Source organism: Littorina saxatilis, linkage group LG8 (genome assembly GCF_037325665.1).
Source record: "Littorina saxatilis isolate snail1 linkage group LG8, US_GU_Lsax_2.0, whole genome shotgun sequence".
NCBI lineage: Eukaryota > Metazoa > Mollusca > Gastropoda > Littorinimorpha > Littorinidae > Littorina > Littorina saxatilis.
The window spans coordinates 70,075,924-70,094,924 of record NC_090252.1 but is presented as its reverse complement, the minus strand read 5'-3'; the positions used below and the strand labels follow the sequence as shown (position 1 = coordinate 70,094,924).

Below are 19,001 nucleotides of genomic sequence, written 5' to 3'. Positions count from 1 at the left end.
CAAAGCCTTCAAGGCTCACGTATGTGAAACTATATGTTGTACACACACACACACACACATGAAGATGAGATTTTTTAACTTTGGAATTCTCATGCAATACATGTACAAGTAATGCATAGGAATAAATCTTAACACACACACTCACACTACATACTCGCATCACATATTTACAGCACACTTATGCACACTTTCAGTTTCAGAATTTATTCAATTACCTCTGTCAACTTCAGGAAACATTTTAAAATACGCAGACTAGACACAATGACTTCATGCACAAAGTCAATTTGTCTGGTTTTTATCAGAAGAGTTTTTGTGCTATGTATAGAACCTGTTCACCAAGTTTAGTGACGATCGGTCCGTTCATTCTTGAGATCTATATGCGAACACAAACAAACAAACAAACACATGGAGCGAATCCTATACACACCCCTATACCGGGGGTGTAAAAAAAGAAAGCACTCTAGTGGGACCTGCGGTAACACTGGCAAGAACATATTTTACATACAAAAAGAAACACAAAACAAACATACAATCATGATCACACAATGGCGCAGATAATACAGCACGAGGTACCTGTGATGAAAGGACACCTGAACTAGCCCTAAATTGCAAGTGGCCTTTTACTTTTACAACAGGTAAATGTTTGTCAAGATCAAAGGGACTACAGAAATTGTCGTTTCATGGGGAGTGTCCATTCATCAGAGGGGCCTCACATTGCAGGTACCATGCAATGTACAGTAACAGTAACTTACCAATTGCTCAACCACACACGCACACACATTCATGTGAAAACAGCACCTTGAAGTAAAAACAGTGGATTCCCCTTTTGAAAAATTGAAGGGGGGGGTGTGGGGGTGTCCACAAAATGGGGGTTAATTTACAGAACAAGTCAGAAGATACGAAAAAAAATTCTGAGATGACACGGGATTGTGAAGAAGTCCAAATCAGGTGGTCTTAAAAAAGGGGCGGTTACAATGCAGTGGCCTTTTAAGTGGAAGCTGAGACAAAATGTCCAATACAGTGGAACCCCCCTTCTAAGACACCCCTCTTGCAAGTAAAAAAATGGGGGTAATTTTACACAGGATATGAACAGAAAGTCTGAGAAAACAAGGTCTTGGGGTCAAGGGAGTTCTACTGTACCATGACTTGTAGTAGTACAGTTACCACTCCGTGTAAGTATTATCACAGAATACCATGACATTGTGCAATCTCCACCACCCCAGTGTTCAAGTAAAGTCACATTTCTCCTTGTGAAAACATCTCACAATCTCAGTCAAATCTAGCACGCTGTATTTGGTAAGAACATGCGTTGAATTTGTCACAGGCCAACATTCAAAATGCTGACTGCTTGCCAAAGCTAAAAGTCACTTTTACAAAACAAAGCTTTGTCATGTCTGAAAGTGAGACGGTGAGCCAAACATTTTTTATAAGAAATGTGCCTTTAAAATGATGGTTCATTCTTGAAAAGTCATAAAAAAGTCAAATATGGGAATCATTACACAAGAATCACACTCATTTGATCTTTTTCTAAAGACTCTTCCACACATGATACATTGCAGTGTTTTAGTGATGTGTAGTTCCTAGGCCTTGGTCTGTTTTCTATCACGTACACATACAGTGGAACACCCCTTTTAAGACTCCCTCCCTTTTAATAATCTGTTTTCTGACTTTCTGTTCATAACCTCTGTAAAGTTACCCCCAGTTTAAGACTCCCTCCTTCTAAGACCTCATTTTTTCCATTTTTGGGAGATATTACAAGGTGGGTTCAACTCACTTTTGAATCCAGGTCTAACTGACCTTTTCTTTTCTGTGTCTGGGAACAACCTGAATTTGAATGGGTTGGGTCTACCAGAATAATGAATGATTTGCCAGCACTGAAAATAATATTTTGATTAAATTTTGAAGGACGTTGGCAACTGACAAACCGCGAACTGGTGAATTATCTCCCCTAGACAGTGCCTGGTAAATTGCACACCATCTTTAGCCCTGGATCATGATCACAGGCAATGTTGAATACATTTTGAGAGGAGTTGCCAACTGAAAAACCGCTAAGTTAAGAATTACCTCCCCTTGGCAGTGCCCAAGGACGTATCACCTTAACTTACAAAATAAGATGAACTGATTTAAGTGATTCAAACTTCTAATTTTTGACAACAGAATGACAATACAGATATTGATTTGAAAACATGATACATATAGTGGGGAAAGGAAAGAAGATCATGTTATCCATGGGGTGATTTGTCCATGATCCAAGCCTTCACACCCAGAAGTCTCTCTGATGTGTCACTTGTCCTGTGGGTTACCAGCTCCACATGCAGGGAAGAATATGAAAGATTACACGGAATAGCCTTGAATTTCATCATCGTTTTCCTCACGCACAGTGTTAGGGTCAATGATAGCACAACACTTCATGCAGCATACCACAGTCCTCTCTAAATGATTCAGAAATGTCACCAATTTTGTTTGAGAGTACACTATCCGACATGTTTGGAAACCAGAGAATGGCAATGTCCACAAGGATGGAGCCTCAGCTCCAGGAGAAAATGAAGACATTTCTGTAGCAGCTGCTGTTGTTACCACTTCAGTTGTGTTGTCAGTCCAGGATTATGCCCAGCTACTTGTAGTTGTACTTCTGAACCAAGCAGGCTTGCCTGGCAATGATAAGCAGCAGGTCATGAGGGGTGGGTGGGGGTGTCGAGTGTCCTGCAATTTATTCCACCCCTGCTCTGTGCTTGCTGTCATCACTCGCCACCATGTCGTCATATCCTCAGATCTGTAATCAATAGCAGACATGCATATATAGCTGATAAAATTGTTTTCAAGTTCTTCTTCTTTAATCTTGAAACTGAGTTTTGTCAGGCTTCTAGCCATTCAAACTGTTCAGCATGGGAAACCCTGAAAATGTGCAAAACGCGCCAACTGACTTAGTTTGATGGTCAGACACCACCGACTGTTCAGTATGGGAGACCCTACCAGGCACCCTGCACATTAGCTGACTTAGCTTGATGGATTATGGAAGCACGCAAGCCACCCCACCACAACACGGTATCAGTTTCTGGGGGCAGTTACTTACCTCACATAAGTGACATGACTTTATTGTTCAAATGTATTGTCATAGTACAATTATACCACTTGACAATACCTGGAGACAACTTGACTATGATATTCAATTAATCAATTTTAAAAACAAAGCAAACACCTTAAACTTATGCGAAATTGACAGTTATAATACTCACTAGCCTAAAATTACAATTACTAAACAGACCACTGATGAAGCAACAACATGAAGCAAAATGTATCAACATATTTTATTTCCAAATCACACACTCAGCATACAGCAAAGCTATTTCGACGCTCCTTTTGTGTCCTGTGGGATCTGTACAGTTAGTCACTTGCAAGGACATGAACATTCATTTGAGTGTTATGATGAAAATACATCAAGCACAATGAACTATAAGCTCATCCAGGCATGTTGTGTGTTACTACTGTTACACCCCACAAACATCTGCAATACACTAATAAAGTTAGTGTACATTAAAGGAGACACGAAGCATAAAGTCAAGTAAACATGATGATCCTCCAGATTCAGGGAGACTGTTGAAGATGATATCAAGCACTGACCTGTGGAGAAAACTTGATTATGACATCCATTCAATCAATAAATAAACAACAAACTACAACCAGAAAAGGATAGAGCACTAAATTAAATTAAAAGCAAAAACAAGGAGTCAAATGTGTTCTGCTACTGATTCTTTATTTCCATTGCATTAATTTAAAATAAAACATGACAAATCTTATGCTCCTGTACATAACTTCAGATTTAGCGCCAATTAAAACACCAGACACAGAATCTAATTAACGCATCCACACCTAGTTGTGTCACTGTCATGGCTTGCATATCAAATTCTGCAACAAACAGAATATTAAGTGTGTCAATCTCTCAAAAATTCCATTTACAATGAAATTGACACCCAGCAGGGTTTGTGGTCCGAGTACCAGGATTCAAGTACACCTCCTAGTATTGCAGACTCAGGGAGATTGGTGAAGATCAGATCCAATACTGAGCCATAGTCTGTTGTGGGTTCAGTAATGAGCTGACGCAGACTGAATTCCTGACACAGCTGTTTGAGTGGTTTTGACAGTCTGTCAGAGGCATCACTGTTGAAGTCTCCTCCCATCACAACATAGGGGTGACTTGCTAATACCCTGTGAAGAATGGTCTCAAGTTCAGTACGCAGTGCGCTGGTTTTCACACCCGGAGGACAGTACACTCCCACTACACTCAGCCCTGCAATTCTGCTGCTGGCGTCAAGCACTGTAACTTCTATGCTGTGATTGCAACTTCGGCTTGTAGCTGTGTTGGAGGTAGACAGCAGACTGTCATCACGGATGTACACTATTGTGCCAGCATGTGGACGGTGAGTCTTGGTTGGGGCAGGGTTTCTGTCAAGAACTTTGAATTCAGGGAGACTGTAGTGCTGTGGTTCATCTTGTTTGTGTTCCCAGCTTTCAAATATGACCAACATTTCAGCTCGTAACAGATTTCTTTCAAGACGGAGATCTTCCATGTGCTTGTGAAGAGAGCGACTGTTGTGAAAACCTATCAGAAATCCAATGCTGGCAATCTGCTGTAGGTCGCTCACACACCACTCAATGGGCTTCTTCCGCAATCGTTCCATCTCGGTCTTGACATCAGGTGACACTCTGATTTTGTTTGGGTCAAAATCAAGAAGATGGAGGCCGCCCAGAGTTTTGGCTCTGCTGAGTGCCACATACACTAGATGGTGTTGTACCATACCCTGGAAAGACACCGCAACTTGCTCAAGAGTTGAACCCTGTGACTTGTGTACTGTGATAGCAGAGCAAGCTGTCAACGGAAACTGTTTACGAAGCACTGCAACATTTTCTCGTTTTCCAACACGAAACTGTTTGACGGCATGAAAGATGGGAGTCCATGTGGAGCTGATGGCCGGTGTGTAGAGTTGTTTATTTTGGTGGCGGGTCTTTTCACCAACACTCTCTTCATCAAACTCTATCCAGACAACGGACACATGTTCTGGCTTCTCACTGCCTTTGTGTCCAACCTGTCGTAAGGTGCCAGAAGCTCCATTCGTCAGACCATCACTGATGTCAACATTGTGCACCAACATGAATCTACCGCCCACTTTGAGAGTCAAGTGTGATGTAAGACTCTGCGTTTGCTGCACTGTCATATCACGAGCTTTGTGAAGTATCTCGGTTTTCAGTGCAACGCTGATGTCGCCCATCACACTGTCCTTAGCTTCCAGCAGAATCTCCGTAGACTGGAGAAGGGCAAGACTTCTGGTGTTTTGCTCAGTGACCAGACGACGGCTGGTGAACAGGTGAAGCATGTTGTCCGGGATACTGGATTTGACAACACGGGACTTGATGAGGCTTGCATCTTCTTTGGTGTGGCTTCCCTCCCTGATCCTGTTTAGAGCTTCAGCAAAGGTTTTGTCATCTTTCTGCCGCATCACCTGGGTCAACTCAAACATCTGGAACAGCTCCTGCCAGACAATTGGTGCTAGTGCTTCATATGGTCCACGACTTGGCTGAAATACCCAGCGATCCATGACTGGTCTCAGCTGGAATAGATCACCAACAGCAAGGACACTGACACCACCAAAGGGCTTGCTGCAACCCATCACTTGTTGCAGACGCTGACTGACAAAACCCAACATGTTGGCACCAACCATGGAAATTTCATCAATGATCACCAATCGCAATTCTGCTAGAGTTGACCGAAGTGTGTTCAAGCGACTGGCGTCAAGTTTCACGTAATCACTGAGACTCTGGTTTGCAGGGAGGCAGAAGGCTGTGTGTAGTGTCACACCTCTGATGTTATAGGCAGCCTTGCCTGTTGGAGCGGCAAGAAGTACCCGAAGGCAATCCGGATTGTCTCCAGGGCGACTGCTTAGGTAACGGACAAGAGCATGGTAAATAGCCAGAACACAACGACTCTTTCCCACACCTGCACCTCCAGAGAGAAAACAGTAGAAGGGTTCGCATGCAGATAGACTGCCACTACACTTTGTCTTCATCCAGTGCAGTATGTGATAGAAGAACGTTTGCTGACTGCAATTCAGTGATCTTACCATTGCATCAAATTCTTCATTTGGTATCCTGTTCACTATACGGTCATGGGTTATGTCAGATGTTGCGTGACAACCCAGGTCAAGACCAATGTCATACTGTCGGTGCTGTTCAGAGTCTGGTTGGAACGCTGCATTGATGGTACTCTCTGTGTTGTATTTCTCGTGGCGGCTCTCCATGTCTTGTGCTTGTGGAGCCACCCCATCCCATGCTTCCTCATCAATGCCATCCTTCTGCACCTGTTCCACAGCCTGGTCCACAGCAGTAGCATTGGTCTCAAACTTGCTGCTGACTTCAAACACTGTTTCTTTCATCTGTTCAAATCTCTCATGGTATGTCCCACACCCACCAATGATATCCTTGTCCTCGTTTCGCCATGGGATATACAACATCAGCTTCTCTCTGTAGTGGTTTTCTGAGTCAGACTCCAGAGAAAAGCGAACACAACGCAGAACTTTTGGTTTTCTCCGGTGGTGCAAGACTTTGCCATCAGGAAGTTTGTACAGGTGACCAGAAGAAGAGTCATTGTTCCAGATGTTGTCGGTTGCATCCTCCTCATATTCACCTTCAGGGAGGAAATCCTGTTCCTTCTTTTTCGTGTTCTTACCTGTTCTGCTGTTTGATCCTGCCTTTCTCATGTCGTACGAAGTAGCAAAGTCTGCAAGACAGATGTTTTCCAACTCCTTTGGTCTTTCAGAGTACCTGTCGATCAGGCTTGTGAGAGTCACATCTGTGTCCTCATCTTTCATTGCTTCAAGCATGGTGGAATTCTTGAGCAGACCAACTCGCTGGCAGGGGGGTGATGTGTTGACAAAAATCACATCCCTTGTGCATCGGGTCAAAGGCAGCTGCATCAGGAGATAGACAGCTTCCTGAGCAGACACTTCGCAGTGGTTCAAAAACTTGTTCGCAATGTGTCTGACTTTTTGTTTGACACTCTGGTTGCCACGTTTTGCCTCATCATCAGCGTGTTTTAGAAGATCGCTCATGCCACGCTGGCTCTTGCTGATGTATGTCACAATGTACATTCCACAGGCATACTCATCGAGGACAAATTGCACATCTGTGTTGGCCATCCACACCTGAGCGAGAATATCATTTCTGCTGTTCATGCGTGTCGCTGATGGTTCGCGTCGCAAAAAGATCTTGGTGCTGTCAAGGTCAGAACGAAGTGCAAGGATGTACTGATTCTCATCAATGCCGACTCGTGCCAGAAATTCTTCAAAAGAAATGTTCTCACCCAGTTTCAACTGGCTAAGTTCTCTTTTGATGGTTCTCAAGTTTTCTGTGATGCCAGAATTCTCCTTTGCTTCAGACTGAGTCAGTGGACGGAGCATCATAGTTTTTGACATGGGAGGGAGAGGAAAACCAAACCTGCACACGTGTTTTCCACCTTTCTTGCATGACTTGGAATGCTTGTGTTCATGCAGGCTCGAAACGTCCTTCAACTCACCCTCTTCATGCCTCTGACATGTCAAGTGTTTATCAAGAAATGCCACCACATCTTCGTCAGAGTCTGTATCAGCCTTTGGTGCATCTTCAACCCAGATCATACAGTGAATGTGAGGGGACCCCCGCTGCTGAAATTCTACTCTGAAAAAGTGGTCCGTCACTTTTCCAAGAGGCTGCAGATCACTCAGGATGACTTTTCTGAACAAGACCTGAACTCTGTAGTCAAAGTGACGAGCGCAAGTCACAGGATCTTTTTGTATAAGTTGCGACTTCTCCTGCCAGGTCAGGTTCTCAAGGTCATCATCAGTGGGGTCTACACTGTGCTCCATGCGGTAGAGGACACGGAGAAGATCAAGCCACCTTGTTTCAGCAGCAGAAAATGTAGCAAAGAAAGTTGGTCTACCAAGCTGCCTAATCATAGCAAAGAGATCCTTCTGTTTCGCTTGCCAGTACGGGGGAGAGGATCGCAGTGTTTTGAGGACACGATACCCTTGATCCTGGCGCAGAAGATCTTCAATGGCACCATCTTTCCTCAACTGCCCTGCAGTATGGCCTGTCTTTGCTCCTTTCACTTTCCGAAGTGCTGTTGTGGCTAAATCTCGAATCTGTAACATCTGTAGTTTCTTCAACTTGAAAAAGATGTTTGCAATGGAGTGGGCAGCACGCCGGTCAGCACTTCTTAGCTCAGCCTTGCAGATCTTACTGTAGGTGAGGGGCTTCATTCGATCACTGTTATCAACACGTCGTTGGCCGCAAAATATGGTTGGAAAGGATTTCTCCTCACAATCTTTGTCCATGAACAGACCAAGTGGATGTTTGCCTTCACCTGGTGCTATGTTCAGTGCCGCCTGGCCATCAGTTGTAAAGTCGTTGGGGTGGAGAAGGGTGTCACGACAGCCACCTCCCAGTTCTGCCTCTTGACTGGTTTCGACCCATTCTTTGTCTTCATCATCTTCCCCAGTGTCATCTTTGTCATTAGCAGCTATGTTTTCCTCCGGCCACTCCTGAAACAAATCTGCATACTCTTCTGGCAGATTACCATCTTGGTCTTGTTCTGGTTTCTTGTCTTTCACTGTGCCAGAAGCTTGATCAGTTACCAAGTGCTCAGGGCCTTGTGACGGTACATTAGAACATTGCTTCACAGCATCACATTCAGGTTGTTTGCCTTTGTCACATGAGTGAGCATGGTTGGTATTCTCACTTTGGATACAACTATCATCATCTGCACTGTTGATTCTGAACTCTACCGACTCTGCTCCCTCCCACTCTGGCTTGAACCAAGAAGGATCAAGCTTAATGCCCTCTTCTCTGAACAGGACACTGTTCCCAATCAACCACTCCGCAGCAGCAAAGATCTTCCCAGGCCTCACATTTTCAAAGTGGTAGGAGGACTTGTAGCGCAAGCGTCTCTTCAACTTCAAGGCAATTGTCTCTGTCTCTTCGAATCGCCTAGGTAATGAAGTCACCATAGCTGGCACATCCACGGGCACATTTACTACATTTCCTCTAATACCAAACTGATGGTCGCAGCCAAGCTCTCGCATCTGCATGAAGGGAATTCGTGGCGATATACACCGTTCCTCCAGGGTTGTGAGACCTTTGAGTGGAGGTGGAATTGCCGGGAATCCAAGACCATTTCTCACAGCTAAATTGGGCAGCACAGTTTTGCTCAAACTGGAGAGACATGTGGAACATATCCACTCAGTGTCTTGGAAGCTTTTTGTTCCTAACAGAACCTGCTCTATAATGGAAGACTTAACACCCTTGTTCTGGAGAGATGTAGCAGAGGGAGCAACACTCACTGAGTGTTTGTAGAAGAGACCATTACAGCATGTACATATGAATGAAGGTCCGTGACTAACATTGGACTGAAAGACCTTCTTGATGTCATCGACCGTCAAGCATCCGCTTTTTGTGGTCAGTTTGTCTCTTGCTGCTCGCACCTTAGCTTGATAAGCTTCTCTGTGTCTGTATAAAGGACAACGCCTTCTCTTCACTTTCCTCAATCTGTCACTCTCCGATTCCTTTCGCCTGTAGTTTCTATTCTGTCTTTGTTCTGCTTTCCTTTGCCTGTCTTTTAGGGCCTCTTTCTCTCTGTACTCTTCACTACCTCTCTTTGTTGCCATTCTCTGTCTGGTTCTACCCGTTTCTTTCTGGCTATACTCTTTAGTGGCTCTCTTTGTTGCCATTCTCTGTCTGGTTCTACCTGCTTCTTTCTGGCTATACTCTACAGTGGCTCTCTTTGTTGCCATTCTCTGTCTGGTTCTACCTGCTTCTTTCTGGCTATACTCTACAGTGGCTCTCTTTGTTGCCATTCTCTGTCTGGTTCTACCTGCTTCTTTCTGACTGTAATCCCTATTGCCTCTCTTTGTTGTCATTCTCTGTCTGGTTCTACCTGCTTCTTTCTGGCTGTACTCTTTAGTGGCTCTCTGTTTGGCTATTCTAAGTCTGTTTCTTTCTGCTTCTTTCTGGCTATACTCTTTAGTGGCTCTCTGTTTGGCTATTCTAAGTCTGTTTCTTTCTGCTTCTTTCTGGCTATACTCTTTAGTGGCTCTCTGTTTAGCCATTCTAAGTCGGTTTCTTTCTGCTTCTTGTTCTCTGAACTCTCCACTGCATCTTCTCTTTGCGATTCTTTCTTTGCCTAGGTGTGCTTCCTTGTGCCTATATGCCTGCCTAAGTCTCCTCTCACCTTTTCTCAACCTATTTTCAGCTGACTCTTTCTGCTTGTACTCTTGGTTTTGACGCAGTTTCTGCATTGTATTTCTGCGGTTCACAAGTGTCACTGTTGTATGAGATACGAGTGGCTTCTCAGCACCTTCACACTCTGCTGCTGCAAGCACAGGTACATTAACTTGTTGATGTTGGCATGACAGCACTGGTCCGTCAGATGGAAGATGGACGTCAGTCACAATTTCATAATGGGTATTGTTGGGGTGGTTGATGTAAATGCACTGTGAACTCACATGGGTCTGTGGAGCAATCAGTCTTGGATCATGTGTGTGCCAGGCACTCTGCCCGACTACATTGCGATAAACACAGATTCTGGTGTTGAGCATGAGGGCTGCACTGTAAATCTCCACTTCTGTTGCCCACGTCCCTGAATTCCGCATGCCCGACCTGGTCAGATAGGACGCGGCTGTCAGCCCTTGTTGTTGCAGGAGAACATGCTCAATTCGATATGTGTGTGCAGACTGTGTCATGAAATGACAGACTGCAGCTCGAAGTTGGAGATGATACTCTTCACACCCAGTCACGGCAAAGCTCAGGCAGCGGAAAAAACAATTACCATCTCCACCAACCCTTTTAAAATTTTTTGGTGCTCCAGCCGGAAGCACCTGATCTGACGAAGGCAGTGCAAGCTTCAAAGGCAAAGTGAACTGGCGACATTTGTCTAACTGCCACTGGCAGTGTACAGGGTTGAATGTGATACCATGTTGCTCAATAGCTTTAACCTGAATATCCTGTGAATCTGAACAATTGTGTGACTGAAGGCGCTGGAATGATGAAAACACTTTGCCACAAGAAGTACACTTAGAGCATTTATGTTTCAATAGCCTAACACGGCTACTGAACAATTTCTGGCAGTCTACACACTGCACAACCGAGTCCATTCTGAGGAGCAAATATTCCAAGTTAAAAAAAAGCAGAAAAATCGGGCAGCACCCCCCGGACTGGAAACTACTTTCAGAACCGAGACAAAATATTTTAAGTACCAAAATCGCACAAAAAATCGGGCAGCACCCTCGGGCCTGGAAACCACTTTCAGAACAGACGGAAAATATTCTAAGTACCAAAATCGCACAAAAAATTGGGCAGCACCCCCGGGCCTGGAAACTACTTTCAGAACCGAGACGAAAAATATTCTAAGTACATGTACCAAAATCGCACAAAAAATCGGGCAGCACCCCCGGGCTATTCTAAGTACATGTACCAAAATCGCACAAAAAATCGGGCAGCACCCCCGGGCCTGGAAACAACTTTCACAACAGACAAAAACTATTCCAAGTTCCAAAAACGCAGAAAAAGCGGGCAGCACCCCTGGGCCTGGAAACTACTTTCAGAACAGACAGAAAATATTCTAAGTTCCAAAATCGCACAAAATCGGGCAGCACCGCCGGGCCTGGAAACTACTTTCAGAACCGAGACAAAAAATATTCTAAATTCCAAAAACGCAGAAAAATCGGCTTACAATGCTAGGCCCTTGCCTGGAAACCACTTTCAGAACAGAGACGGAAAATATTCGGAGTACCAAAATCGCACAAAAAATCGGGCAGCACCCCCGGGCCTGGAAACTACTTTCAGAACAGAGACGAAAAATATTCTAAGTTCCAAAATAGCACAAAAATCGGCAGGACTCTTTCAGATCCAAGATGAAAAATATTCCTAGTTCCAATATCGCAGAAAAATCGGGCGGCACCCCTAGGCCTGGAAACTACTTTTAGAACAGAGACTATAAAAATATTTAAGTTATAAAATCGCAGAATAATCGGGCAGGACCCGAAGGCCTTGAAATTACTTTCAGAACAGAGACGAAAAATTATTCAAGTTCTAAAATCGCACAAAAATCAGCCAAAACTCTTAGGCCTGTAAACTACTTTCAAAACCTAGACGAAAAATATTTTAATGATGTCTGAAAAGTTAGAATATTAGTAATAGTAAAAAGTTAGAATATTAGTAATAGTATAAAGGTACTCACAAAGATGTTGCTCGTGCAGAAATCCAAAAATATGCTGAAGATCAAACTGTCAGGCTCATGATTGTCCAGGTGGCAGAAATCGAAGAGGATGATGATGCGCTGAAAATAAAAATGTAATTGTACTTTAAACTTGGTCAGGTTTGTCTGAGCGCAGGAGATGACTGTCTTTTTGTCTGAAATCGCATTCTATCTGATGTTCAAAAGAAACAATGGTTAAGCATAAACTGACAATGCAATGATGCACTGAAGTTGCGTGACGCAATATAAAAACATTCAGTTTGCAGTCACGCTAGTTCATTTTCAGAACCACTAGCCAACTAGTGCAAATTGTTTTTGACTTTCAGGGCTGCATAAACTACATTGCCAAGCACTACAAACCGCCCTAACCCAAAAGTATGGAAACAAAGTCTTATCTGACCAATGCATGTACTAACAGTTAATTTATTAACTTGATAATTAAGTAGAAGTGCAATGCCAAGGCATATCCCCCCCCCCCCCCCCCCCCCCCCCACGAAGGACAAATCGCCCCTTTCTCTCACACAAACACACAGACACCCCACACACACACACGCTCAAACCACGTCACACACAAACTCACTCACACACACATCATCCATGCACACAATGTATTATTTATAAGCGGGGGTTCTGCAAATAATCAGTTTCAAGTTTGACAATGTGGCCTTTCTTTACAAGAAACGACGCTTCGGATCAATAGTAGGTATCAATAAAATCGATCACACTCAGAACAGCAAATATTCCAAGTTAAAAAAAAGCAGAAAAATCGGGCAGCACCCCCCGGACTGGAAACTACTTTCAGAACCGAGACAAAATATTTTAAGTACCAAAATCGCACAAAAAATCGGGCAGCACCCTCGGGCCTGGAAACCACTTTCAGAACAGAGACGGAAAATATTCTAAGTACCAAAATCGCACAAAAAATTGGGCAGCACCGCCGGGCCTGGAAACTACTTTCAGAACCGAGACAAAAAATATTCTAAGTACATGTACCAAAATCGCACAAAAAATCGGGCAGCACCCCCGGGCCTGGAAATCACTTTCAGAACAGAGACGGAAAATATTCTAAGTACATGTACCAAAATCGCACAAAAAATCGGGCAGCACCCCCGGGCCTGGAAACAACTTTCACAACAGACAAAAACTATTCCAAGTTCCAAAAACGCAGAAAAAGCGGGCAGCACCCCTGGGCCTGGAAACTACTTTCAGAACAGACAGAAAATATTCTAAGTTCCAAAATCGCACAAAATCGGGCAGCACCGCCGGGCCTGGAAACTACTTTCAGAACCGAGACAAAAAATATTCTAAATTCCAAAAACGCAGAAAAATCGGCTTACAATGCTAGGCCCTTGCCTGGAAACCACTTTCAGAACAGAGACGGAAAATATTCGGAGTACCAAAATTGCACAAAAAAATCGGGCAGCACCCCCGGGCCTGGAAACTACTTTCAGAACAGAGACGAAAAATATTCTAAGTTCCAAAATAGCACAAAAATCGGCAGGACTCTTTCAGATAATTATATCCGAGATGAAAAATATTCCTAGTTCCAAAATCGCAGAAAAATCGGGCGGCACCCCTAAGGCTAAGCCTGGAAACTACTTTTAGAACAGAGACTATAAAAATATTTAAGTTATAAAATCGCAGAATAATCGGGCAGGACCCGAAGGCCTTGAAATTACTTTCAGAACAGAGACGAAAAATTATTCAAGTTCTAAAATCGCACAAAAATCAGGCAAAACTCTTAGGCCTGTAAACTACTTTCAAAACCTAGACGAAAAATATTTTGATGTCTGAAAAGTTAGAATATTAGTAATAGTATAAAGGTAGGTACTCACAAAGATGTTGCTCGTGCAGAAATCCAAAAATATGCTGAAGATCAAACTGTCAGGCTCATGATTGTCCAGGTGGCAGAAATCGAAGAGGATGATGATGCGCTGAAAATAAAAATGTAATTGTACTTTAAACTTGGTCAGGTTTGTCTGAGCGCAGGAGATGACTGTCTTTTTGTCTGAAATCGCATTCTATCTGATGTTCAAAAGAAACAATGGTTAAGCATAAACTGACAATGCAATGATGCACTGAAGTTGCGTGACGCAATATAAAAACATTCAGTTTGCAGTCACGCTAGTTCATTTTCAGAACCACTAGCCAACTAGTGCAAATTGATTTTGACTTTCAGGGCTGCATAAACTACATTGCCAAGCACTACAAACCGTCCTAACCCAAAAGTATGGAAACAAAGTCTTATCTGACCAATGCATGTACTAACAGTTAATGTATTAACTTGATAATTAAGTAGAAGTGCATTGCCAAGGCACCGCATATCCCCCCCCCCCCCCCCCCCCCCCCACGAAGGACAAATCGCCCCTTTCTCTCACACAAACACCCCACACACACACACGCTCAAACCACGTCACACACAAACTCACTCACACACACATCATCCATGCACACAATGTATTATTTATAAGCGGGGGTTCTGCAAATAATCAGTTTCAAGTTTGACAATGTGGCCTTTCTTTACAAGAAACGACGCTTCGGATCAATAGTAGGTATCAATAAAATCGATCACACTCAGAACAGACGGAAAATATACCAAAATCGATCACTTTTCTGACTTATAAACTGGTCAAACGTGAGAAAATATTTTGGAGATACTAACACGACAAATATTACGTGTAAATGCTTTGTTTTGAGGTCGGGCGCGGTCGATTGTGGTTGGGAGCGATCGCCGGGCACGCACGGTCATGCGGTAATTAGTCAGACCGACACAGTTTAGGGGCACACACGCTCAAACCACGTCACACACAAACTCACTCACATACACATCATCCATGCACAAAATGTATTATTTATAAGCGGGGGTTCTGCAAATAATCAGTTTCAAGTTTGACAATGTGGCCTTTCTGTACAAGAAACGACGCTTCGGATCAATAGTAGGTATCAATAAAATCAAGTGTAAGTTGTAACACATGTATGTTTAGATGATTTTGACTCAGTCATCATTGTGGATTGACACGTCAATCCGACCTCGAAGTTTCACATGTTAATGTGTAAGTATTAAATAAATAAAGCATAGTTCTATCTGAAACAGCAAAAAAGTGCAATCTCAACCACATAATCATTGACCCTCACCACCTTATTCTGTTCACCGACTCAGGGCCTAGCATTAGAAAAAGAGAGTTCAGCTTACAAACTACAAAGGTAGGGGTCTGTGGCAACACCCCTGGAATTTGAAGAGGTTTTGTGATTTTGCATCTAAAACTAGCCCAAAACTAGTTGTAAATGTAAGTACAGTAACATGTACCAGTATTCAGTTTTTTTGCCTGAAACTAAAAATGCCTACCTTCTTCAAACAAACAGGGCACTCCGACCTCGAAGTTTCACATGTTAATGTGTAAGTATTAAATAGCAAACAAGTGCAATCTCAACCACATAATCATTGACCCTCACCACCTTATTCTGTTCACCGACTCAGGGCCTAGCATTAGAAAAAGAGAGTTCAGCTTACAAACTACAAAGGTAGGGGTCTGTGGCAACACCCCTGGAATTTGAAGAGGTTTTGTGATTTTGCATCTAAAACTAGCCCAAAACTAGTTGTAAATGTAAGTACAGTAACATGTACCAGTATTCAGTTTTTTTGCCTAAAACTAAAAATGCCTACCTTCTTCAAACAAACAGGGTGCCGAACAAACACAGTATCACTCAATGTCAGCAATGCCACTCCTTGTCTTGAAGTTGTTAAAAACTGTACACACTGGGCATGTCTTCAGCGCAAATCATGTCCTTCACTTGCTAGAGCCACAAAACACCCACACAGAGGATGCTCGTGCGATGACAGACCCAGGAAGTGCTTGCTCAAGCAAGCTGTCAAACCGATTGAGAAACGGCGCACAAAGCGAGAGCTGGGGCTGTTTTGGGGTAAGCTTATACAGTTTGGGAATAACAGGTTTTTGCATTTCGTACACCAAATCGAGTTTCGCGTAAGGTTAATACTGGAGATGTCATTTCGTCGTAAACAGTGCACCGAACGGTGCACAATGCTAGGCCCTGGTTCCCCCGCCGAGCAGCTGGCGACTATAGTAGGCTAGTCTCAGATCGGCACCGCTGTTTCAAGTTTGTGAGCCTTCGAACGGATCACAATATTTTCCTGTCGAGCCGCAATTTTAGAAGGGGAAATTCAGTAAATTCTTAACCCTAAGGCAATTCGGCGGCAGGCACGCGCTTGGCGCCCTCAAATGTTCCTACCGTGACGGCTACAGGCCGGGTTTCACCCTTCTGTATCTAGAAAAAAAACACAGGAACTCCACTAAATGAACTCAGTCCACTGACACTGAAGTTAACTGAGAATCCTCCCCCCCCCCCCCCCCCCCCCCCAGACACACACACTTTTCAAGTGGTTGACATCAACAAATACCGTGTACTCACAAAAATCGAAGAGCGAAACAGAACTCGTCTAGTACGCCGCAGCCATATGATGTCAAAGGCACGCTATCCCACAATTCCAGAAAACCGTGCCGGTTTGACTAATCATAAGCTTACTGCGCGACGTAATGATATTTTGTTGTTGTCAGTTCAAAATACACCATAACACCCTTATCGATCACTTTTCTGACTTAAAAACTGGTCAAACGTGAGAAAATATTTTGGAGATACTAACACCACAAATATTACGTGTAAATGCTTTGTTTTGAGGTCGGGCGCTGTCGATTGTGGTTGGGAGCGATCGCCGGGCACGCACGGTCATGGGGTAATTAGTCAGACCGACACGGCAGTTCAAGGGCTCTGCTGCCGATCTTGAAATTCACATAAATCTAACCAAGAACAACTTGAAGACATCCAATCATTACAGGCATTTTAGATCTACTAATTTTACTAGCACTGTGTCATCCGTGTCTGCTGAAACTGATAAAACAAAATATAAAATACCGGTGACACAAGTGGAAAACACTAGATCTGTCTGTACTTACCGGGACTGCCAGCCGGCCGTCGATACTCCGCTTTCAACAGCTCTTCCTCGCGCCTCGCGCAGATGATTGGAAAAAAACGCTGTGCAGATCAAACTGTAGGAACTCTCACTTTGGTATCTTCTTTAGTCTATTTTTCTGGAGCTTAGAAACCGAACCCGGTGAAATCTTGTTCCCCGATTCGGCGAATGCAGAGGTGAGACTGAGTGAATCTGTGTAGGCTACCACAATCCCTCGCGCGACCCCTGACCTGATCTTGACCCCCTAACCTGGTCTACAAACCAAACAGGACACAAACCAGTCAACTGCTTGTACCCCTTCAAAACCCCCCACCACCCGGTTTCTTTGGATACACGCTTTAACTACACACATGCCGACACAATGTTGACCATTGCTTCAATAATTTGAAGATGGTGCTTGAAAATTAACCAGGTGAAATGAGTATTTCGGTGTTTAGCCAAAAATGTTAAAGTTTCTACCACAGACATACACACATACATACGCACGCACGCACGCACGCACAGACAGACAAAGTTTATCATCGCATAGGCTACACTTACGTGAGCCAAAAACTGCAAATTTTGTACTCATTAATTTGGTTTGGCACCACGCAGGAATGAGTCGCATTGGACCAGGCTCACGTCAAAAAGCTGTCGACCCAAATACAGTGGAACCCCCTTCAAAGACCCCTTGTTTTCCTCATTATCATATTTCCTGTTCATAACCCCTGTGTATTTACCCCCAGTTTAAGACCACTTTGAAGAACTGATTTTTAGAGGACTTAAAACAAAAGGGAGGTTCCCTTGTAGCCTTGATAAAGTAGGTAACACATCTATCTGGCCCAAGTTACATCACGCAGGAACCAACCTCACTTTAACTATGATACTCCACTGCAAGAAGTCCTCGGGGAAAAAAAACTCGGATAAAAGGGACTATAACTTAAATGAATTGATATGTAAATATTATTTGTATTCTGCACAAAAACATGACATGACGTGGCCTTTCTTTCCCATACCCAACAACAAATGCAGGAGAAGACCAGCACTGTGGCCAACAACTCCGCTCGATTTGGCCTCAACATCCACAAGGGGAAGAGCAAGGTCCTTAGGACCAACGCAACAGCCAACACGACCCCCATCACGCTGGATGGTGAAGCACTGCAAGAGGTAGACAATTTCACCTATCTCGGAAGCATTGTCGACAAGCAGGGTGGCACGGACGTTGATGTTAGAGTCCGGATTGGCAAAGCAAGAGCAGCTTTCCTTCAACTGAAGAACGTATGGGCATCAGCAGACCTGAGCATCAACACCAAGCTCAGGATTTTCAACACCACGGTGAAGTCAGTCTTGCTGTATGGAGCCGAAACATGGAGAACTACAGTTGCCATCACAAGAAAAATCCAGACCTTCATTAACACCTGCCTCAGAAGAATCCTCCGAATTCGCTGGCCTGACACCATCGCTGGCCTGACACCATCGCTGGCCTGACACCATCGCTGGCCTGACACCATCAGCAACAAAGACCTTTGGCAGCGAACAAAACAGTTATCCGTAGAACAGGACATTCTGCTAAGACGCTTCCGGTGGATTGGGCACACACTCCGCAAGACGACAACCAGCATCACGCGGCAGGCCCTCACATGGAACCCGCAGGGCAAGAGGAGACGAGGCCGGCCGAGAAACACCTGGCGTCGTGACTTGGAGGCAGAGGTGAAACACATCGGCTACACCTGGAGACAACTGGAGAGATTGGCC

At 44.0% G+C, this 19,001-nt stretch overlaps 1 protein-coding gene and 1 long non-coding RNA gene across 4 annotated transcripts in view; both read right to left on the bottom strand.

Moving 5' to 3' along the window:
• The window catches only part of LOC138974867 (uncharacterized), a 40,374-nt gene that overhangs the window by 9,563 nt on the left and 11,810 nt on the right, over nucleotides 1-19,001 (bottom strand). The gene's annotated exons all lie outside the window — the stretch shown is intronic.
• Nucleotides 186-16,271, bottom strand: LOC138974892 (uncharacterized). 2 transcript variants are annotated; one of them, XR_011458436.1, is made up of 4 exons: nucleotides 15,945-16,271; nucleotides 14,116-14,214; nucleotides 12,263-12,361; nucleotides 186-2,773 (listed from the first exon to the last, which is right to left on the bottom strand). It is a non-coding gene; the product is annotated as an uncharacterized lncRNA (long non-coding RNA). The 2 variants fall into 2 exon arrangements; XR_011458435.1 differs by lacking the exon at nucleotides 15,945-16,271 and having other exon boundaries at nucleotides 14,116-14,548.